This window comes from Pinus tabuliformis, chromosome 7, assembly GCF_031772625.1.
Source record: "Pinus tabuliformis cultivar Carrire ecotype Pingquan chromosome 7, CPIR1, whole genome shotgun sequence".
Classification (NCBI taxonomy): domain Eukaryota; kingdom Viridiplantae; phylum Streptophyta; class Pinopsida; order Pinales; family Pinaceae; genus Pinus; species Pinus tabuliformis.
The window spans coordinates 1,476,945,489-1,476,969,359 of record NC_142293.1 but is presented as its reverse complement, the minus strand read 5'-3'; positions in this window follow the sequence as shown (position 1 = coordinate 1,476,969,359).

Here is a 23,871-nt window from a genome sequence, read left to right as displayed (position 1 = left end):
CTTTGCAAAATGTGTCAACATGTATTCAAGATGTTGATATCTACACGAAGATGTCATGAAGAAAGACCATCAGAAAGGTAATTTTGATTTAAGTGTTCATTTCTTATTTTTGAACTAATATTTGGATGGGCTTATATAGGACTCCAAAAGGGAAGATTCGTGGATGACTTCCAAGAAGACCATATTGAAGGATTTAAGATCCTTCCCGAAAAATATGGCATAAAGAAAAAAACATGACATGAAGCAAAGCAAGATGGAAAACTGTAGGATCACTTTCTGATGAAATGAGCACATGAATAACTCCAAAATATGAAGTGCCCTATGGGTGGTCTGTGCCCTATGTAGAAGTCCCCAAAATATGAAGACTCCGTGAAGAAACAAATTTATGACATCAAAGAAAATAGGAGTTCTTCAAGCAGCTGGTTGTCCCATCATTTTCACCTGAGAAGCTATTGTAGGTCCCTAATTAAGAGGGAGCCTGGAAAATTTCTTACTTGGAAGGAGCTTGGAAATTCCTAGGCCAAGAGGGAGCTTAGGTAAATTCCTTTTGTACGAATGAGTACATTCCTTTATTGGAATATGTCCTCCCTATTTGAGAGGAAGAGATAGACATGTCATTCTAGTCCTCCCCTGGGAATACAAAATGGAGAATTGGGTAATCATTTGGCATCTGATACACTTTGAGGATGATATATAGCATCCAATAGAAGAATAGTCATGGAGGATCGACATTATTATAGGGATGGGAAGTCCAAGGTAAGAATAGTCCTCATTGAACACACCCTGAGTACCCGGGTAGAGGATATTCTGAGAGAGACAATGATGAGAGTGTCTATAAATCATTGGTCTTGCCAACATTGAGATCAAATCTTACAGAGAGATGGAGATGTTAGGCAAGGCCTTGCTATGTAACAATGTTAGTTGATATGATGCTATACAAATGAGTTACCAATCTGAATGATTCTTATGAGAAATTCTTCAAATTGAGAAAGTCCAAGTATCATTATGAATACCCCCCTAGTTAAGAGGGAGTGTTGAAAAGTGTAACTAGGTTCGGTCTTCATAATGACATGTAATTATGATTTTATGGAATGATATGTAACAGAGAAAAATAAAATTATTATATTACTTGCTTCATGGGTTTCATGAGAAAGAGATTTTATTTTTGAGTCAAGACTCCCATTGTGATTATTGAGGAATTATTTGTCATCTAGTCATAGAATGTTAGAGTCATTATCATGTAATGAACTCATGTTACACTTTGTAAAAGGTTAAACTTGTCTATGTAAAGTATCCTCGAAATACCTTGTCACTTATCCTCTTCAATTCGGCTGACAATGATGGAAGAACTTGATAGAAGAAGTCAGCCTAAACCCTTGTAATCATGTCATCCTAAAGGACATATAATGAAGTGTATATATATAGCCACACTTGGCCTCACTTGAAAGAAAGAAAATCGACAAGCATTAAGTGAAGAAAGAGGCTAAAAAGAGAAGTGAAAAAAGGGAGAAGGAGGATTCTTCTGGGCATAGCAAAGGAGGATTCTTCTGGGCATAACGAAGGAGGATTCTTCTGGGAATAGCAAAGGAAGTTTCTTCTGGGCAAGCGAAGGAGAAGTTTCTTCTAGGGTTAGCGAAGAAGAGTTTCTTCTGGGATCAATGAAGGAAGGATTCTTCTGGGGTACTTGTTCTGGGTGATCGAGCCAAATATCATAGAGATCGAGATTCTCTAGAAGCCGAGAAGAAGTAGTGTGAAGGATAGAGAGTGAGTCTCTCTAGAGGAAGTCGAGAAGGAGTAGTGTGAAGGGTAGAGGTCAAGTTTCTCTAGAAGGAGCCGAGGAGAGAAATTTAAGATCAAGAAGAAAGTTGACAAAGGGAAGAAGAAGAACATCAAGGTTAGTTACAAGGTTCTTGAGAGGATACTAGAGTCAAGAGTCTTTGTAACGGTCTTGGTACTCATCATTTAAAGATCTATAAGAAGAATTTTGATCGGGGTTTCCTCTCAATACTTGAGAGGTTTTGGTCTTGGCTGACAAGCCTACATACTATGTCACTTGTCTTTTATTATGCATATTGGTATTTTTCTTGATGAAAAGAACACAACATTAACATAACAAAGAAAATACTATAAGCTAAGAAGTAAAAGTATATCACAAGCAATTATCAAGCAGAGAAATATTTTAACTATTCATGCCCTAGATTTCTCAAAATGAACACCCTCATGAGTGTTTAATAATAAAATTAATCATTTGTTGGTTTTCACCCTATGGGGTTTCTAGGGTATATCGATGTTCAATGGTGTGATCGACTACTCTACCATTCTTATTATATTGATTCATTGCATGATGTGACGTTTGTCTTATGGAGAATGTGATTAATTAACTAAGTTAAAATAATCATGGAATTGATGCAAGGTTACATCATGAAATTTAAGTTAATATATTAAAACAGTGGTAGTTAATGGTTGTGTAACTTACTATTCCTTTACTAAAGATTACTCTATGTAATGATGATGATTTATTTAATGGCAATTCAAGGAATATGGAAAGTAATTCAGAAAATTACATGTTTGAAAATGTAGTAAAAAATTTCTTATTCCATGCATTTTCATGCGAGGTTATCGGGAATGACACAAATGGTATTAGAGTTGAAACTTACAGCATTGGTGCCTTTTGGGAATTGGTAAGCAGAAATGAAGTATATGATACTAGTGAACATTAACTCAAGTATGATTCTAATAAGCTACATAACAATATATGCAGTAGACTACTTTTACATGATGCATGTTTATAACCACAATGAAGAGTAGTAAGTAATAAAGTATGTTGCAAAATTGTGCTCATGACATTTGAATCTTGATTAGAATAAGAAAAAAGCTTTGTTGCATCTATGAAAGATCCTTAGTCACTAGTGAAAGTGAGAATTGACTACCAACCTTTGCAAGATTAATGATACATTTAATGAACATGACAAAAGTTACAATGCATTGCTTGTAAAGAATGAATACATGTATGTGATAATGAAAGAATGTATTAGATGGGGAATGTCCTAAAAGTGGACAATGTGATGTTTTAAAAATAACCCCTTTATATGTTAAAGATAGATAATAATTCAAGTGATAAGTCTTAGCTGTAATGGCTAAAAAAAGATTGAGTCATGTCATGGTCAAATTTAAGATCGTTGGTAGCATTGATTAGTTACTTTTGCATGGGTAACTACTAAAACTTATATGCATGAATCAATTTTGAGTAAAGCTTACTACAAGTTGTAAAAAAGTAGTTTACTTCATGTGCTAGTCTGTTGGTAACAATACAATGTGGAATTTGAGAATGTCTGGATTGTTACCCTAAATGTTATTGACATTTACACATTAATGTTAACTCAATGTTTTATGTGAATAAAGCTTTGCATATGCTTTTATGCATAAAGATATTGTATGCAAGAAGCTACAATGATTGCAACGTAGATACTTGTTTAGAAATGCATACACATGACTGCAAGTTCTTGAAACATACAAAGGACTTGGATCATAATACAATAGTGTCGTTGAAGTGATAGATTTGATGGTTTTACCAGCTTAATGGTAGAACTAGTGGTAATCATGATGATGATTACCTTGTTTGTTCAAAATTTCACAATTTTACAAATTGATGACTCAATAATGATGTTAGTGGTATGCATTAATGGTTGTTGATTAAATGCATATGCATAAATTAAATGACATGTTGCATGAGTTGGAAATTATGGGAATGTTGATGATTAAAATATTATTCCCTTAACTGTTGTTTTGGAAAAACAACTTTATGGAAACATTGTTTTAACATCTAGGGGATGTTTCCTTACTGGTTATATTACTTTTAATACATAAAGGTGGATTATGAAAATCAATACGACCAATAATTTCTATTATGTTGAAATGTTGATAACATAGATGTATGTGAAAGTGAAATACATCTTGAATGTATTTGATGAATGTTTTGTGCATGCCAATATTTTGTAGAAGGTATGATTTTATTAAAAACAAATGTGATTAATATTGTTAATGTGATTAAGTAGAGGTAACTTAATAGCAGCATAAAGACGTGTGAAAAGTAAATTGTAGCAATGTGATTTGCAACTAAAATTAGAAAATATAATGTTATGATATATAAAATATGGTAATGTTTTTATAAATCGCATAAGGGTTATTTTGAAACAAATATTACCTATATGACATGTGATATTACAAATTTTTAGTGAATGTAATTTTAATGTCAATTTTTTTATGATTATTATATGCCTAATTTTTTTGTCTTCTCAAAATATATTTAATACGAATATACTATTATTAATATATGCTTTTAAAGATTCTTAAAATATAAAAAAAAATTGAATATGATTTTAATATCAAATTTTTGAGTTTTTACAAAATGCAACTTAATTATTTTATTTTAGAATATCTTTAAATTAAATAAATTAATTAATTAATTAATAAAAAAATTTATATATATATATAACCAACCAAAAACATGATAGTGTGTGAACTCATGGTGCATTGTAGGAAAGACACGATAGTGAATTATTCTTACTAGAATTTTTAAAAAAAAAATTCTTAAAATATAAAACCATAAAAAAGACATAATACCAATTAAATTATTCTTATTGATATATTTTTTTAAAAGATTCCTAAAATATAAAACCAAAAAAATTAAATAGTGAATTATTCTTACTAGAATATATATTTTTTTAAATTCTTAAAATATAAAACCATAAAAAAGACATAATACCAATTAAATTATTCTTATTGGTATATTTTTTTAAAAGATTCCTAAGATATAAAACCAAAAAAATTAAATATGATTCTAATATCAAATTTTTGAGTTTTTTCAAAATGCAACTAAATTATTTTTTATTAGTATATTTTTAAATAAATAAATAAATCTAATAATAGATATCATTTTTGGGATTCAACTGCGTTAAGTAAGTCATTCAAACGTATGACCATTTCCATGAGAGGTAGTCGTAACTGACTAATTTCTCATGATTTTTGAATAGTTCACTTAGCACTCATTGCATCGGGTGATGCTCACAGGGGTGAAGAAGTGGGATTGAAACTAGTGAAATGTGGAGAACGAATCACATAGCATCAATCATCACTTCCGGGGCTTGCACCCGGTAACCAGGACTTCCCAGGAGGTCACCCATCCCAGAACTCCTCTGGCTCAAGCGCGCTTAACTGTGGAGTTTTTCCCCACAATCAAGCCCACTTAGCTTGCTACCCCATTTGCAAAACCTTAGCAAGTATTGTGCCTCATGAACCATTCAAGTAGAGATCCCTTGACTCTTTTTGAATTTAAGTATGGGGGATTACGCAGTGCATTATATTAGATATCATTTTTGGGATTCAACTGCGTTAAGTAAGTCATTCAAACGTATGACCATTTCCATGAGAGGTAGTCGTAACTGACTAATTTCTCATGATTTTTGAATAGTTCACTTAGCACTCATTGCATCGGGTGATGCTCACAGGGGTGAAGAAGTGGGATTGAAACTAGTGCAATGTGGAGAACGAATCACATAGCATCAATCATCACATTTCACTAGTTTCAATCCCACTTCTTCACCCCTGTGAGCATCACCCGATGCAATGAGTGCTAAGTGAACTATTCAAAAATCATGAGAAATTAGTCAGTTACGACTACCTCTCATGGAAATGGTCATACGTTTGAATGACTTACTTAACGCAGTTGAATCCCAAAAATGATATCTAATATAATGCACTGCGTAATCCCCCATACTTAAATCTAATAATATAAAACCAACCAAAAACATGATAGTGGCTGAACTCATGGTGTATTGTAGATAATTATTCCTATAGAAAGACATGATAGTGAATTATTCTTATTAAAATAATTTTTTTTTAAATTCTTAAAATATAAAATCATAAAAAAGACATAATACTAATTATACTTATCCATATATATATATATTTTCAATTATTAAAATTTAGAGTTTTTTCAAAATGCAACTCAATTATTTTTTATTAAAAAAAATAAAAATAAATTAATAATATAAAACCAACCAAAAAACATGATAGTGGCTGAACTCATGATGCATTGTAGAAAATTATTCCTAAAAAAAGACATGATAATGAATTATTCTTACTGGAATATTTTTTTAAGAGATTCTTAAAATATAAAACCATAAAAAAAATTCTTCTTGGTATATTTTTTAAAAAAATTCCTAATATATAAAACCAATCAAAAAAACCATGATAGCTTGGGAAAGCTAACCTTTAAATTCTTTCATGGCCAGTGCCACTTTCTCGTCCTATTTGTATTTCATTGAAGTTCTTTGCTTTTTTCTTTTTTCCTTTTATTTAAATGGGTTGATTTGTAAACTTGGAATTCTATAGAACATAATATTTTATTATTGAAGATATAGGTAGTTAAATTATTTTATGAATAATATTTTTTAATTAAGATATAAAAGATTTATTATAATTAAAATTGATAGATATATTATTTTAAAATAGAGTTTTTAGAATTTAATTTAATTATCAATGGTGGATGGTAAAGATTTAATTTATTTAAGAATTATGGTTTTTAGGTATGTTGTATTGATAAGCATGATATTGGCTCATTACTCGTTTACAAATTAGGAATCTCTATAAAAAAAAGTGGGCAGAAATTTCTATGGTTAACAATATTTATTCATACTTTTTTAAATATATATATGTTTAACTTATATTTTATAAAAATAATAATAAAATTAGATTTTCATGATTTTTTAATTTCAATATCTCAACCAAATATCGCATCGAGCTGGAGGCTTCTAAGCAGACTGGAACAAATTGAAGAATGGCTCAGGGCTCCACGCAGTATCACCTTCAAGCACATTCGGCGAACAGCTAATAAGGCAGCAGATAGACTGGCTAATCAAGGCGCCGATCAGCAGCTTCCATTCTTCTCTGGTCCATTGAACAGTTCCAATGATATACAACTCAAACGAGAATGCACTCTCCTGGTGCAACAAGATCTATCTCTCCCGGATCCGAGTGTTTAAATGTCTAACAGGTACGTGGGTAGCCAAGTGGGTGGGCGCGTGGCTTATCACCACCGCCACTCGGCCTCATGCAAAGTTGGTCTTTAATTCCTTTGATATCAACTTCAATGCTGCATAATGCAGCCTATCCCTCCTCTCCGGCCTGTTCCTTTTCTTATCATGGCGCCCTTAGCTTGTTTCATTTGCGCTCCTCCTCTGCGCTTGCATCACTCCTTTGCTGTTGCAGAGATTCGCTCTCAAACCAGCCCTGCGATAAGTTGGGCTCTGGATCGCTGGGTGGTTTTTTGGCCGAGGCTTCAGGCTTTTCTCTGCCCTTTCTGCAATCTCATTAGCTGCTCGTCCTCTATCCTTCCCATTGCCCATCTGTGTGCTGAAGCCAAGCTAATTTTTTTCCCTTTTGGCCTCCTCAGTTCTGCAGCCCGTTCTGAACCTCCTGTTACTCCCACTATGCCCAGACCTCGCCAAAGAATGAGTAGCAGGAGGGAAAGCTCCAGGGGGCAAGCTGTCCACCAGGCCTCCTCCACAATGGATTCCTCGACTTTTTGCTCGGACTTCTACTCGGATAGCTATCCTGCTACCAGGCGTGGACGTGGTCGGGGTCGTGGGCAGCATAATACGGTAGCGAGCTTTCTCAATTTTCCTACTAATACAGCTCGGCTCCAGTTCCCCTGTACTCACGGTAATTTCTCCTTTATAGCCTCGGTCTCCATTGAGCTTCGCGAGGTTACTTCTTGTCAGGTAGCTGTTACCCCTGGGATGATTCCGGAAACAAAGGTAGAAGATAAGCACGATACCACTCAGATGGATCACAAACAGAGTTAGGCATTGGGTCCGAGTAAGTGCATTGCAACCCAGGTCATGGATAATCAGGCTGGTCCGAGCGTCCCTACTGGAGGCGGTTATTCAAGCAAAGAGGGCCATCCCTCTGAGGACGAAGATGACTACAATTATGGGTGCCGCATCATCGAAGAGCAACCCTCCACCTCTCATGAAGCTTAATCAGGTCTGCGTCCAATGGTTTTTTGGTTTCATTGTGGCTCGAGGGTGCTCAATTTTCACCTATTTTACTACCATGATATGCTTACCAGTTCCCATGCTCAGTCCTTTGTTCCAAAATCTAATTGCCGGTTTACGTGGGCGGCATTCCTCTAGACTATGTTTTTTGGTCCCGATTTCGGGCACAGCTGGTTTTGAGGTCTGACCACAGTTTTGTATTGGGCAGCGCTTCTCTGTTTTCTTGCCTAGGCCTAGTTATCTTGTTTTGGTTGCTGAATTACCTCTGTTCAGTCTTTAGTTCCAAGTACGATAATGGTGTCTTTCTGTTCCTATGTACTAGTCATGGTTATGTTCCTAGCAGTCATTCAGGTCGATCCTCAGCAGGTCTTTTTGGACAGTGTTCAGCTTTGCTATGTGAGCATGCCGCATTTCTGGGCTAGACTTCTCGAGGCAGTGGCCTCTTTGTAAAATTATTTTGTATCAATATAGGAGTAGACAAATTCAGAGAAAATAAATAAAAATAAAATAAAATAAATAAATAAATAAAATAAAATAAAATAAAAATAAAAATAAAAAAATTTCAATATCTCAACATATATCATGAAATAAGTATTTTGATGATTATTATGGATTTATATCTAATAGATTTATTCACTATTTAATTTATACTTATTTTAATGAAACAAGATCTAAAACTAAATTTATTTAATTGTATAATAATAATAATAATAATTAAATTGATACTATATTAATTAAAATTTACATTAGATATCATTTTTGGGATTCAACTGCGTTAAGTAAGTCATTCAAAGTATGACCATTTCCATGAAAATTTACAAATTAACCCAAACATTTATTTTTCGTTACATAAATAAATAAATATTTTTGACTTTGATTTCATAAATAAAAATATCTGTTAGCCCGAAAACATTGATATAACTGTCTTTATCAATGAGCTGAAAAAATTGGGATGACTGTGGTTTCAATGATGTCATTTGGCCTTGGCCTTGGTACCTATTGTTATAAGAAACCTCCCCCTGGTATTATGCCATCGTTCTTTCCTACCGTCCAATTTCGCCACTCAACGAAATTGGTCAACTCGAGTTATACATTCATTTACGAAATGTCACTATCAGAATTGTGAAAGATTAGATGCGCTCCATAAAGGAGTTTTGATTCTCACAAATAACTCTTATCCTCACCAACTCCTTATCAGGATTACTGCAGTAACTGCCAAGTTCCAACGACTAAGTAGGGTAATCTGGACAAAGTGACGCCATCTTGATTATTTCCACTTTAAATATCATTAAAGTGAATTCGGAAAAAATGGAATAATTTTTTATATTAGTGCCGAAAATGGAATAATTTTTTTTTATGTTAGTGGCCAAAATGGAATTATTTTTATTTTTATTTTTTTATATGAGTGGCGAAAATGGAATAATTTTGTTTTTTATATTAGTGGCGAAAATGGAATAATTTTTTTTATATTAGTGGCGATCCAATCTTGACACGTCGGCTGGGGATACACAACGATCCAATCTTGAGACGTCGGCTGGGGATACACAACGCACATTATTAAATAAAATAAAATGAAGACAAAAAGAACTGAAAAGGCATGTTTTATGGTTCGAATTAATTTTGGGACTCCATATTAAAATACGAAAACGTAGGTTTGAACCAGACATGTAATTACATAGAGAGATTGTCAAATTTATTAATAATACTCACAAAAACTTAGAAATATTTTTTATATTTTAATTTTTATTGTTGAATAGATTTTCACTTAATAACTAACTATGTGAGTTGTATGTACGTGGTATTAGATACTGTATTTATAATTCAGTGACTTTTAACTTACCTTTAAAAAATAGAGTAATGATTTTTCTGGTTGTCTCTTATTGCCGCTGAGAAACTTTATTAACAGTTTAGGCATTTAAGAAAATAGATATCTCTTTTATAATATACAATTTATTTTTTCCCGTCCCATCTATGGTCGCAACAAACTGTAAGATAGCTTCACATTTTAAATAAATTTGATATTACAAGTAAAAGGTTTTAATTAGGATATCGAATTTAGGGTATCATGATAGCATAATAACAATTTTATAATGTGGAATAAATACTTAAAAGAATCGAAAACTTTAATACCCAAATGAAAATGTACCTCTAGCCATTGATCCTTGCTCGCGATGTTTATTCTTTAACAACCTTACACATTCACAAATTATTTTCAGATTTCCACAGTGTCCAATACCTTAAAGATTTCAATAAAAAAGGTGCAGTAATCAGAAGTCATACACACGTGTTACAGTCTCCCACACGCTTCTGCAATGCAAATTTTCTGCCTCACGATTTCTAAGCTCCTCAAATATGGAAATAATCAATAATCATTCAGAAGAGGCACAAACGCGTTCATATATATGCTAGACTCCACTTTTAGGAATAGGTTGCGGCTACTCATAAGGCACTGCCATGGCCTAATTATTTGAAAGTTTGATCTTGGCAGAGAGTATATCTCCGAGAGTATGCGATTCACCAAATATGACAATCTCAGAAAATCTATGAGATTGAATGAAGGCAACTTGCAATTTTTTTTTTTTCTTTCTATCACCCGCGTGGCACGTCCAAGCTCTGCGCTCTTTGACTTGATGGTGTGAAGCTGAAGGGAATTGAGTTGAGTGATCTTGGGGACCAAACAGAAGTCTTTATAGCCAAGCTTCCGTCAAGCTTTTGATGGCTATGTGTCAAGTGTTACACAAATCATGGTAGAGAACTCTAGAGGGAGTAATGGACCACTCTAGGAGCTCCCAACCATAAATTAATTTAACTGCAGATGGTTTCCTTAATTATCGGTAGCTGGAAAGGGAAGCTCTCCGATAGACAGTTCGGCGGCAGACAATTTTCCTGATAGTCAGCGGTCGTTGAGCTAACATTCTCCCACTTGGTCCATACTTCCAATCTTAATGTCTCATCTTAAAACCCATTGATAATCTGTATTAAGTAATAGATACATGAATCATGGCGATAAGTCCTCTAATGATAAGTATTATCTTCCATGTATTACTATGTATTTATTTCTATTAAAATTTATGTGGCAACAATTTCTTAATGAATAAACCTTACATTTATTCTTGGTCCTACACAGATGAATTCTCTCAAATCAAATTAAGGTGCACATAAATATGAGGAAAACATCACAATAATTAAGAATTTCATTAAAATAACATTGTCCATACAATGAGAAACTACATAATGGAACCAAGTCCCATATTCATTACATGATCCTTGAATTTAAACGGTGGCATGCCCTTAGTCAAAGGATCAACGGTCATCAACTCAGTGCTGACGTGCTCAATGACCACTTTCTTTTCTTTAACATGTTCCCTTATAACTAAATACTTAATGTCGATGTGTTTATTTCGACTCCCACTTTTGTTGTTTTTAGCCATAAAAACAGCAGCTGAATTGTCGCAACACATTCTCAATGGTTTAGAGATAGAATCCATAATTCTAAGCCCAGAAATGAAACTCTTAAGCCATACACCATGTAAAGTAGCCTCAAAATAGGAGACGAACTCGTCTTCCATATTGGAAGTGGCAATCAAGGTCTACTTAGCACTCCTCCATGATACAGCTACACCAGCCATCATAAAAATGTATCTTGATGTTGATTTGCATGAATCAACACATCCAGCAAAGTCAAAATCTAAGTAGCCAATTACTTCCAAATTGTTCGTCCGTCTATACATAAGCATGTGGTTTTTGGTTCCTTGAAGGTACCTCATTACTTTCTTTGCAGCTCTCCAGTGGTCTAAACCTAGATCACTTTGATATCGTCCCAACGTTCCCACAACAAATGCAATGTCAGGTCTTGTGCAGACCTAAGCATACATTAGACTTCTGACAGCAGAAGCATATGGAATGTTCTTCATTTGTTCCCTTTCAAAGTCGTTCTTTGGGCATTCGTTCAAATTGAACCTATCACCCTTCACAATGGGAGTAACACTTGGTGAACAATCCTTCATCTGAAATCTCTCTAAAATTTTATTAATATAGGTTTCCTAAGACAGACCCAAGATGCCTCGAAATCTATCTCTATGGATCTTAATGCCAATGACATAAGATGCCTCACCCATATCCTTCATATCTAAATTTTTAGAGAGGAATTGTTTCACCTCATGCAGCAAACCCTTATCATTGGTTGCTAGCAAAATGTCATCCACATATAAAAAAAGAAAACAGATTTTACTCCCACTGACTTTCAGGTATATACATTGATCCATAATTTTTCCTACAAAACCGAAAGAAGAAATTACATTATGGAATTTCAAATACCATTGGAGGGATGCTTGTTTTAAACCGTATAAGGATTTCTTGAGCTTGCAAACCAATTGCTCACCATCACTAGAGGGGAATCCTTCAAGTTGTTTCACGTAAACCTCCTCCTCTATATCTCCATTGAGAAATGTCGTTTTCACATCCATTTGTTGCAACTCCAAGTCAAAATGGGCTACTAATACCATAATAACACGCAAGGAATCTTTCTTAGATACAGGAGAGAAAGTCTTTGTGTAATCGATTCCTTCTTTCTGAGTGAATCCCTTAGCAACAAGTCTTGCCTTGTATCTCTTAATGTTGCCCAATGAGTCTTTCTTTGTCTTAAAAACCCATTTACATCCAATGGCTTTTGCACCATTAGGCAACTCAACAAGATCCCAGACTTCATTACTTTTTATAGAATTCATCTCTTCCATCATGGCATCGTACCATAATTCTGATTCGTTACAACTCATGGCTTGTGAAAAAGACTTGGGATCATTTTTAGCTCCAATGTTGTAGTCAGATTCTTGCAGATACACAACATAATCATCAGGAATTGCTGATCTCTTTGGTCTAATAGATATTCTTAATGTTGTACCATCATCTTCCTGAGAAGTATGTGGTTCAACTCGTTGTTCAAAAGTTCTTGGCAACTCTTGAACTACCTGATCTACTGGAATGTCGTCAACAACTTGTGAAACTTCAACAATTGGTTGTTCAACACCAGTTTGTACTTGAGGGGTGTTGTGAACAATAACCAATCTATCACTTGAGGTGGAGGGTTGAGATTCTGAATGATCCTTCATAGAAACTATGTTCCTGGTTTGATCACTCCCACTAATCAAGTCATTTTCAAGAAACTTTGCATTTCTTGATTCCACAATCCTAGTGTTGTGAGATGGACAATAAAATCTATAACCTTTAGACCTTTCAGCATATCCAATGAAATACCCGCTAATGGTCCTTGGGTCTAGCTTCTTCTCTTGTGTATTATATATTCTCACTTCATATGGGCATCCCCAAATGCACATATGTCGAAACTCGGTTTCCAACCTTTCCATAATTCAAATGGCATTTTAGGAACAGCCTTGGTTGGAACTCGGTTTAATATATACATTGTTGTCTTAAGTGCTTCAGTCCACAAGGATTTAGGAAGATTGGAGCTGCTAAGCATACTCCACACCATGTCCAATAATGTTTGGTTTCTTCTTTTTGCAACACCATTCTGGTCGGGTGAACCAGGAATGGTGTATTAGGCAACAATCCCATGCTCTTAAAGAAATTTTGCAAATGGCCCAGGTGCTTGTCCATCTTTTGTGTATCTACCATAATATTCTCCACCTCTATCTGATCTCACGATCTTGATTTGTTTGCTTCATTGTTTATCTACTTCAGCCTTAAAGATCTTAAAGGCATCTAATGCTTCATTCCTTTTATGAACCATGTAGAGATACATATATCGTGAGTAATCGTCTATAAAAGAGATAAAGTATCTCTGACCATGTGAGTCCATGTCTGGACTACATATATCAGTATGTATGATCTCTAATATGTCTGAACTCCTATTTGTACCTTTCTTTGACTTGTTGGTCTGCTTTCCCTTTATGCAGTCCACACAAGTCTCAAAATCAGTAAAATCCAGAGTATTATGTACCCCTTCATTTACTAATCTTTTAATTCTTTCTATGGAGATATGACAATCTTCGGTGCCATAGTTTAGATGAATCTTCATTAATAACACATCTTTTAGTGCTGGTGTGAACATGCATTGAATCATAAGTGACATTGTTTTGTAAATTAATGCAATAAAGACCATTAGACAAAATACCATTCCCAACATAATCAGATTTATAAAATAAATTGAAGGATGTTTCTGAAAAGTTAAAGGAATATCCAAAAGGTACAGGCCTTGAAACTGAAATCAAGTTTCTAGAAAAACTTGGAACATAAAAGGTATTTTCTAATTCTAAAACAAAGCCACTACTTAAAGTTAAATAGCATGTTCCTATAGCTTCCACATGCGAGTCCATCTTGTTTCCTGATAAGATGCTTTGCTCACTTCCCACTGGCTTCCTTAGGTTTGCAAACCCTGCAAGGAATTTGAAATGTGAATTGTTGATCAAGAATCAATCCACTAGGTGTTAATATTGACATTAACTATATTAGATTCATAACAAACAAATGAGATTGGATTACCTATGTCCACAAGCCATTTCTGAAATTTGGTGCATTCCTTCTTCATGTGTCCCTTCTTTTCACAGAAGAAACACTTGGAATCCTTCTTGATATCAACTTGGGGAGGTACTTTACCTTTCCCTTTCCGATTGGCTTAAGATTTGCCCTTTCCTTGCGTTTCTAGCATTGCACTTTCTCCCAGTTCCACCACCAGTCTCCCTTCCTCTTGAACACACATGGTCATGAGTTCATTAATTGACCATTTATCCTTATGTGTGTTGTATGAGATTTTGAAGGGTCTGTATTGGTGCGGAAGGGTGTTCAGGATGTAGTGCACCAGGAAGGACTTTGCTATTTCAACCTTGAGTTTCTTCAATTGAGCCACGAATTCCTTCATTTGCATGATTTGATTGCGCACACCTTTCACACTGGTGAGCCTTAAGGATGAGAACTTCATGATTAAGGTGTTTGCTAGTGCCTTGTCTGAAGTGACGAATTGTTCATCAATGGATTTCAGCAAGTCTTGGACCTTTTCATGCTGATCAACGGAACCATGAATACTAGCTGAAATTTTAGTCTTAATGAACATCATGCTTAGGCAATTAGATCACTCCCATCGTTCATAAAGCGTGATGTCCGCTGTAGTGTTGGTATTAGTGAGTGCCAGTGGTTCATCTTTCCTAATAACATAGTATATGTCCATCCACCCCAAATGAAGGAGAACTCTCTCCTTCCAGACCTTACAGTTATCTCCCTTAAGTTCAGGGATATCACAACGAATTTTAGAGAAATTTGCAGGTTGTACAACTGCATAAAATTAAAGACCACATGCTTATGTTAAATTTGAGGCCTAAATAAAATTTCATGCTTTACCAATGTAAATCATGCTTAAAATTGAATCTAATGACATAAAAATTGTTTGTGGACTAAATTTTCAATTCAATCAGATTCAATTATTCTTTATGATAGTATTTATCAAATTATTCACTTAATTCATAATTCTAAAGGGTATATTATGATTCTAATTTGATATAAATTCTATCTTAGATTTGAACTTTATGATAAAACTATTAATTCATAATTCTTGTGGGTAAGTTATGAATAATTTGATATTTTATTCTAATTAATTATATAAATATAAGAAAGATTCCTGTGGGATAAAATTTATTATATTTAGTATAATTAATTACAATTAATGTCTAAATATTCTTTATGTGATCCTAATCAATCATAATATATAATATTAGTTAATTAGAGATGTTGTGGCTATTCTCTAATCAATTAAAAATTATATGAATAAAAATTAGCTTGAAATAAACTATAATATTCATGCCTAACATTCAATGATGGGTCTTGTATACTCATCCAAAATAGCATGTTTTAATTTAAAACATAAATAATCAATTCATTCAAATTAAATACGAGCATAGTTAATAAATTTTTTCACAACAATTATCCAAATTGCATATAATTAAATCAAATAAATATTATAAGCATAAAAATTGAGCAAAAATTAGAGATATTTCCAAATAAATGCGTTAATTCAGAAAATTCTCAAAATATAACATTTAGCCAAAATGAGCATGTCTATAAACACCAAGGTGGAGATAAAAATAGCTCCGATACCAAATGATAGCATAATAACAATCTTAATGCGGAATAAATACTTAAAAGAATCGAAAACTTTAATACCCAAATGAAAACATACCTCCGGCCATTGATGCTTGCTCACGCTGTTTATTCTTTAACAACGTTACACATTTACAAATAATTTCTAGATTTCCACGGTGTCCAATACCTTAAAGATTTCAATAAAAAAGGTGCAGTAATCAGAAGTCATACACACGCGTTACAGTCTCCCACACGCTTATGCAATGCAAACTTTCTACCTCACGATTTCTAAGCTCCTCAAATATGGAAATAATCAATAATCATTCAAAAGAGGCACAAACGCGTTCATATATATGCTGGACTCCACTTTTAGGAATAGGCTGTGGCTACTCATGAGGTGTTGCCATGGCCTAATTATTTGAAAGTTCGACCTGGCAGAGAGTATATCTTCGAGAGTATGCGATTCACCAAATATGATAATCTCAAAAAATCTATGAGATTGAATGAAGGCAACCTGCATATTTTTTTTTCTTTCTATCACCGTGTGGCACTTCCAAGCTCTACGCTCTCTGACTTGATGGTGTGAAGCTCAAAGGGATTGAGTTGAGTGAGCTTGGCGACCAAACAAATGTATTTATAGCCAAGCTTCCATCAAGCTTTTGATGGCTATGTGTCAAGTGTTCCACAAATCCTGGTAGAAAACTGCAGAGGGAGTAATGAACCACTCCAGGAACTCCCAACTAGAAATTAATTTAACTGCAGATGGTTTCCTTAATTATCGGCAGCTGGAACGGGAAGCTCTCTGATAGACAGTTCAACAGTAGACAATTTTGCTGATAGTCGGCGGCCGTTGAGCTAACTAACTCGACGGTAGACAATTTCCCTGATAGTCAACGACCGTTGAGCTAACATATCACTTATAAATCATGGATGCCACTTATACATTGTAGAGGGGTTAGATAATGATAAACCTTTAGAGGAGGAATCTAGTATTCAAAACTATAGAGAATTTCAGGTTTTGCGGGATAAAAGAACATTAATTATATTTTTAAGTATTCAAAACTACAGAGAATTTTATGTTCACATGATAAAAGAACATTAATTATGTTTTTAAAATTTATAGATGGTATTCAATGCATTTAGATATTAAAAACAAAAGTTTTATGTTATTTCAAAAAATATATATAATAAAAAAATTATTTAATTGTTTTATTTTTTTAAATATTAGAGTTTTAAAAGTTTGGAGTATGATGTAAAACTATATTTGTTTGGCTAATAGTTTGTTTTTCTAGGACATAAGGAAACATGTTAATGGCCAAATACATCTATTCTACTTGGCATGACTTTTCTGAAATAACAATGATGAGCTAGCCTGCATTAGCTAATAGCAGTCACTAATGACTTCCCCATTGTTGTTTTGAACACTAAGTTATGATAGGTTTTCGGCATGACTTTTCTAGAATAACAATGATGAATTACCCTGCATTAGCTAATAGCAGCTACTAATGACTTCCCCATTGTTGATTTGAACACTAAGTTATGATAGGTTTTCCCACAATTAAAGCTTACTTACAAATCACAAACAAATAATTCCAAGTGGTATGATTTTCCTAGAATAAAAATGATGAATTAACTTGCATTAAGGAATAATAACCGCTAATAATTATCTTTACTGTTAATTTGACCACTAAATTATGATAAATTTTCCTATTTAACTAATTATTTTTCAAATAATAATAAAAAATATTAATCTCACCACTATAAAAATATATAAAATCAAAATAATTAAAACATTTCCCTGATTGATTAGAAAGGTAGGAAAGAAATGAAATGTACGTCACGGATAACTCTGTCGTCAAGGAACATACACTTCACTTCGAAATGCTTTGACAATCACATGCTTCCCGCTATTTTGTCAATTTTTATACCTTTATTAATAATAAATAATTGTTAATATTATAGGCTTATGAAATATTAAAATTTCCATAGATCATCATTTAAAGCTTTCCGATATATATTTTAAATAATTCCACCCTCAATCTCTAATTCATGATTTGATTTATTACATTGAGTGATGTTCAATGAGTTTCCAATTTTTGGTCAAAATTTCCCACCAAAAAACAATCAAATAATAGAACGAATTTAACAAAACAAAGAATTTGCAAGAAAGAGTCACTATTTGAATAGAGCGAATTTAGTCGATGAAATAGTTTAACATGAAACTGTCCAAAACAAATTTAAGCACAAATTGTATACAAAAAAATCTCTAGATGATACCTCGAAAGAGTTCTAATGTCGTTAAATTCCAAAAGAGCTTGACATGATATCTTTTTTATCACTTTTAATCTTCTTATATGGGATGCATCGGCTCATCCTTTTTTCTAGAAGCCATCCTGTCTTTCTTGGACAAATAGGTGCTTCATGTGAACTCATCAAGTATATGCTGTATATATTGCCTTAATATAAATATAAAAGCTTTTCTTTCTGAAAATGATATCTTTTTTATATAGAAATTGGCAAAATTTGGTTTTTATTTATTTTTTAATAAAAATTAGCAGAAATTATATTATATTAGTTTGCGGAATTTAGCTGGCTTAATTACAGATATTATAAAATGTAATGTCAATTTTCAATGATGAGTATATATCTAAAATTTAATGTTAATTTTTAATGAGGAGTATATATCTAGTATTTGAGTCTTTTCAAAGTATATATATGTTAAAAATAGAAGACATATAATATATTGATTAAATTTAGCAATTCACAGGTGAGGGTTTTTACTTGACATTGTTTTTGGCATAACCCTCTACATTCATCATTAAACATCATGAATATATATAGTTTACAAGCAAATAGGAGAGTTAGAACAAACTCTTAAAAAGTAGGAACTAAATCCTAATCTAAGGCTCACACATAACTAATAAACTAACTTTCTCCAAGAATACATTTTTCCATTAATTTCAAAACTTCCCCTTAATGGAGAAAGAGTTCACTAGTACTCCTAACATCTCCCTAAATAATTCAAATTTAATTCTTCCAAGAGGCTTGGAAAAAATATCTACAACATTGTCACAAGTATTACAATATTCAATATGGATTTCCAATGACTAAAATTTCTCCCTAACAAAGTGAAACTTGGTATCAATATGTTTTGTGTTTTTATGAAACACTTGATTATTTGCAAGTTTGATTGAGCTCTGGTTGTCACATCTGATAACTGTTGCATCTTTTTGTTCTTCTCTCGCATCTTGGAGAAGTCTCCTCAACCAAACTCCCTCACACATTGCTGCATGCATTGCTTGATACTTTGCTTCTGCTAAAGACAAGGGTACAATGTTCTACTTCTTCTTGCTCCATGTAATGACCCTGGACCCAATGCTGAATGCATAACCTATTATGGATCGTCGGTCATCCGAATTTCCAACCCAATCTGAGTCTGAGAAACTTGTCAATTTAACATCAAATAAATCAGTATATTTAATACCAAAGTCTAAGGTTCCTTGAAGATACCTTAAGATGCCTTTTGCTGCAACCCAATGATTCTCAAGAGGAAAGCAAAGGAGAAGTTTCTTCTCGGGTACTTGTTTTGGGTGACCGAGCCAGAGATCATAGAGACCAAGATTCTCTAGAAGCTGAGAAGAAGTAGTGTGAAGGATAGAGATTGAGTCTCTCTAGAGGAATTCGAGAAGGAGTGGTGTGAAGGATAGAGATTGAGTTTCTCTAGAAGGAGCCGAGGAGAGTAGTTTGAGATTAAGAAGAAAGCCGAGAAAGGGAAGAGGTAGAGTATCAAGGTTAGTGACAAGGTTCTTAAGAGGATACTAGAGTCAAGGGTATTTTTCATGGTCTTGGCACTCATCAATTGAAGTTTTAGAAGAAGAATTTTGATCAGGTTTTTCTCTCAAGAGGTGAGAGGTTTTGGCCCTGGCTGACAAGCCTACATACTATGTCACTTGTCTTTAACTGTAGGTATTGGTAATTTTGTTGATAAAAAAAACACAGTAATAACATAACGAATAAAAATACTATAAGCTAAGAAGTAAAATTATATCACAAGCAATTATGAAGCAAAGAAATATTTTATTTATTCATGCCCTAAATTTCTCAACATGGTGTCAAAGCTTATGTGTTGAAGTCAAGAAGGGGCATTCAAAGAAAGTAGACACATGAGAATCAAGCTTAAGAGAAGGATCGAATAATGTCAAAGAACACCAAGCAAGAAATCAAGATCTACCAAAATCCTAGATCGAAGAAATATACTCTAGCAAGAGTCTTGAATTTATCTTCAAGAAGGAAGTAGGAAGAAAAACCGAAACCCTAGAAGCAATTTAGAGATCACCACTCATACATCACCAAATGAGTGGAAAATCTTCAAATCTAAGGAAGGTTGGATCGAAAGGAAATATTCTCTTTATTGAAGTAGAGATCTCATTTGGAAAAAGATCATCCTAAAGAAGCAAGTCTTCCCTCACCAAAGCATGAACCTTCATGAAAGGGATCATATGAAGAAATAAGTTTGTTAAAGATTCTATTTTCACAAGTAAGTACCTTTTTATTATAATCTAATATAGTAAAAATGACTTCATGTTTCAAGGAGAACCATAAGTTGGTTGGGATATCAAACTTCCTTGTATGGAAAAGAAGGATATACATAGTCCTTGAAGTAAATGAAGTCATTGATCATGTCCATGGAAAGTTCTCCAATCCATCCGAAGAACAAGAATTATATGAATACATGGAATGGGATATCAAGGCTCAAAATATTCTTAAGGAATCTATTAAAGATCCTCTCATTCCCTATGTAGCCGAGTTGGAGACATCTAAAGAAATATATGATAAGATGGTATAACTTTTATCTGAAAGAACGATAGAAAATACCATATCACTTAGATATGATCTATATAAATTGAAGGTTTCAAAGGATGAAGGGATATCATCATTCCTTTCAAAAGAATCTAAAATAAAAGGTCAATTGCAGGATCTAGGAGAGATGGTATCTCATAAAGAAATGATCTCCATCATCGTAAATGCATTGACTGATGAACAAAAAGAAGTTATCCCATTCATCAAATCATGGTCTCTCTGCAAGGTAGAAGAAGACAGATTGAAGAAAGAATGTAAAAAAATATCAGATAGAAGGGATCAATTAGTGACAAGAAGAAAACGGAAATTTGGAAAGTTTGGCCCTCCAAAGAAAAAGAATAATATAGCGAAGATGAGATGTTATGGATGTCAGGAACTTGAGAACTATAAAATATATTGTCCTAAACATAAGAAGGACAAAAGGTATAGGGAAGAAACCCATATTACCAAGAAAGTGAAAGAACCCAAGATAAAGAAGCTTAAGAAGGAAGAAGAAAAAGATCTCTACAGTGACTTAGATTATCTTATTCACTAGAAGGTACTTTCCACTTGTAATTTATAGATAGGAGGCAGTATAAATAAGATAGGATGCACTGGATTATAAAAGAGCATCCTCATAGAAGCATTACAAGTGAGGGCCCGTGACATGGGAAGTAGAAAGAATGTCTGCAATAAATTCTATTGTTTATAAAGAATAAGAATTTCTTGGAAACCTCACTGAAATCTCAAATGATACTTATAAAAATAAGTAGAGGTCATCATCGACTGGGATCATGATACCGTAGTCAATAAGAAAACATTTGTCAAGTGAGGATATGAAAGACCCTCAAGCTTCTCTGATGGAATTCCTCTCAAAGGATTCACAAATCTAGAAAGAAGGAAATAGTTTCACCATGAAATCCAACTCATGAGATTCAAGGAATGATGATATGATGACATAATAGAGATGCAGGTCTAAAGGATAAAGTTCTTTTGTTCAAATAAAGCTACTATAGAAAGTATAGATGACCGAAAGGAAAGATGAGTTATGTATGCTTACATAGAATATTATGAAAGTCATGTCATATGGTTGCAGATAATATGGATCACTATTTCCATCTTGGGAAACACAATCAAAAGAATAAGGGAGCTCCTCCTCTGAAATATTACAATAAGGCATAAGTCACACTAGATGAAATCAACATAATATGTTCTCATAGGAATCGTGAAGGAGCTAACTACAATTAAGGAACTATGATTAGAAGCTCCTCAGAATGAAGTGTATGAAAAGAAAGGAAGAGATCGTAAAATATGCAGCAAAGGTAGAAGCATTCAACATCTGAGACCAAGAATATTTGACTGGAATATCTCCTAGAAAGATTTTAAGACTCTAATAAAGTCAGAAAAGGATGGAGACCCTTGACAATGAATATCTTTGCAAAATGTGTCAACATGTATTCAGGATGTTGACACCTACACGAAGACGTCATGAAGAAAGACCATCAGAAAGGTAATTTTGATTTAAGTGTTCATTTCTTATTTTTGAACTAATATTTGGATGGGCTTATGCAGGACTCAAAAAGGGAAGATCTGTGGATGACTTCCAGGAAGACCATATTAAAGAATTTGAGATCCTTCTCGAAAAATATGGCATAAAGAAAACAACATGACATGAAGCAAAGCAAGATGGAAAACTGTAGGATCACTTTGTGATGAAATGAGGACATGAATAACTCATGGATGGTTTGTTCCCTAGGTAGAAGTCCCCAAAAGATGAAGACTCCATGAAAAAATAAATTATGACATCAAAGAAAAGAGGAGCTCTTCAAGCAGCTGGTTGTCCCATCATCTCCACCTGAGAAGCTGCTATAGGTCCCTAATTAAGAGGGAGCCTGGAAAATTTCTTACTTGGAAGGAACTTGGAAATTCTTAGGCCAAGAGGGAGCTTAGGTAAATTCCTTTTGTAAAAATGAGTACATTCCTTTATTGGAATATGTCCTCCCTATTTGAGAGGAAGAGATAGACACGTCATTATGGTCCTCCCCTACGAAGACAAAATGGAGAATTGGGTAATCATTTGGCATCTGATACTCTTAGAGGATGAGATATAGAATCCAATAGAAGAGTAGTCATGGAGGATCGATATTCTTTTAGGGATGGGGAGTCCAAGGTAAGAATAGTCCTCATTGAACACACCCTGAGTACCTGGGTAGAGGATATTCTGAGAGAGACAATGATGAGAGTGTCTATAAATCATTGGTCTTGCCAACATTGAGTTCAGATCTTGGAGAGAGATGGAGATGTTAGGCAAGGCCTTGCTATGTAACAATGCTAGTTGATATGATGCTATACAAATGAGTTACCAATCTGAATTATTCTTATGAGAAATTCTTCAAATTGAGAAAGTCCAAGTATCATTATGAATACCCCCCTAGTTAAGAGGGACTGTTGAAAAGTGTAACTAGGTTCGGTCTTCATAATGACATGTCATTATGATTTTGTGGAATGAGATGTAACAGAGAAAAATAAAATTATTGTATTACTTTCTTCATGGGTTTCACGAGAAAGAGATTTTATTTTTGGGTCAAGACTCCCATTGCAATTATTGAGGAATTATTTGTCATCTAGTCATAGAATGTTAGAGTCGTTGTCATGTAATGAACTCATGTTACACTTTGTAAAAGGTTAAACTTGTCTATGTAAAGTATCCTCTAAAGACCTTATCACTTATCCTTTTCAATTCGGCCAACAATGATGGAGGAACTTGCTAGAAGAAGTCAGCCTAAACCCTTGTAATCATGTCATCCTAAAGGACATATAATGAAGTGTATATATATAGCCACACTCGGCCTCACTTGAAAGAAATAAAATCGACAGTCATTCAGTG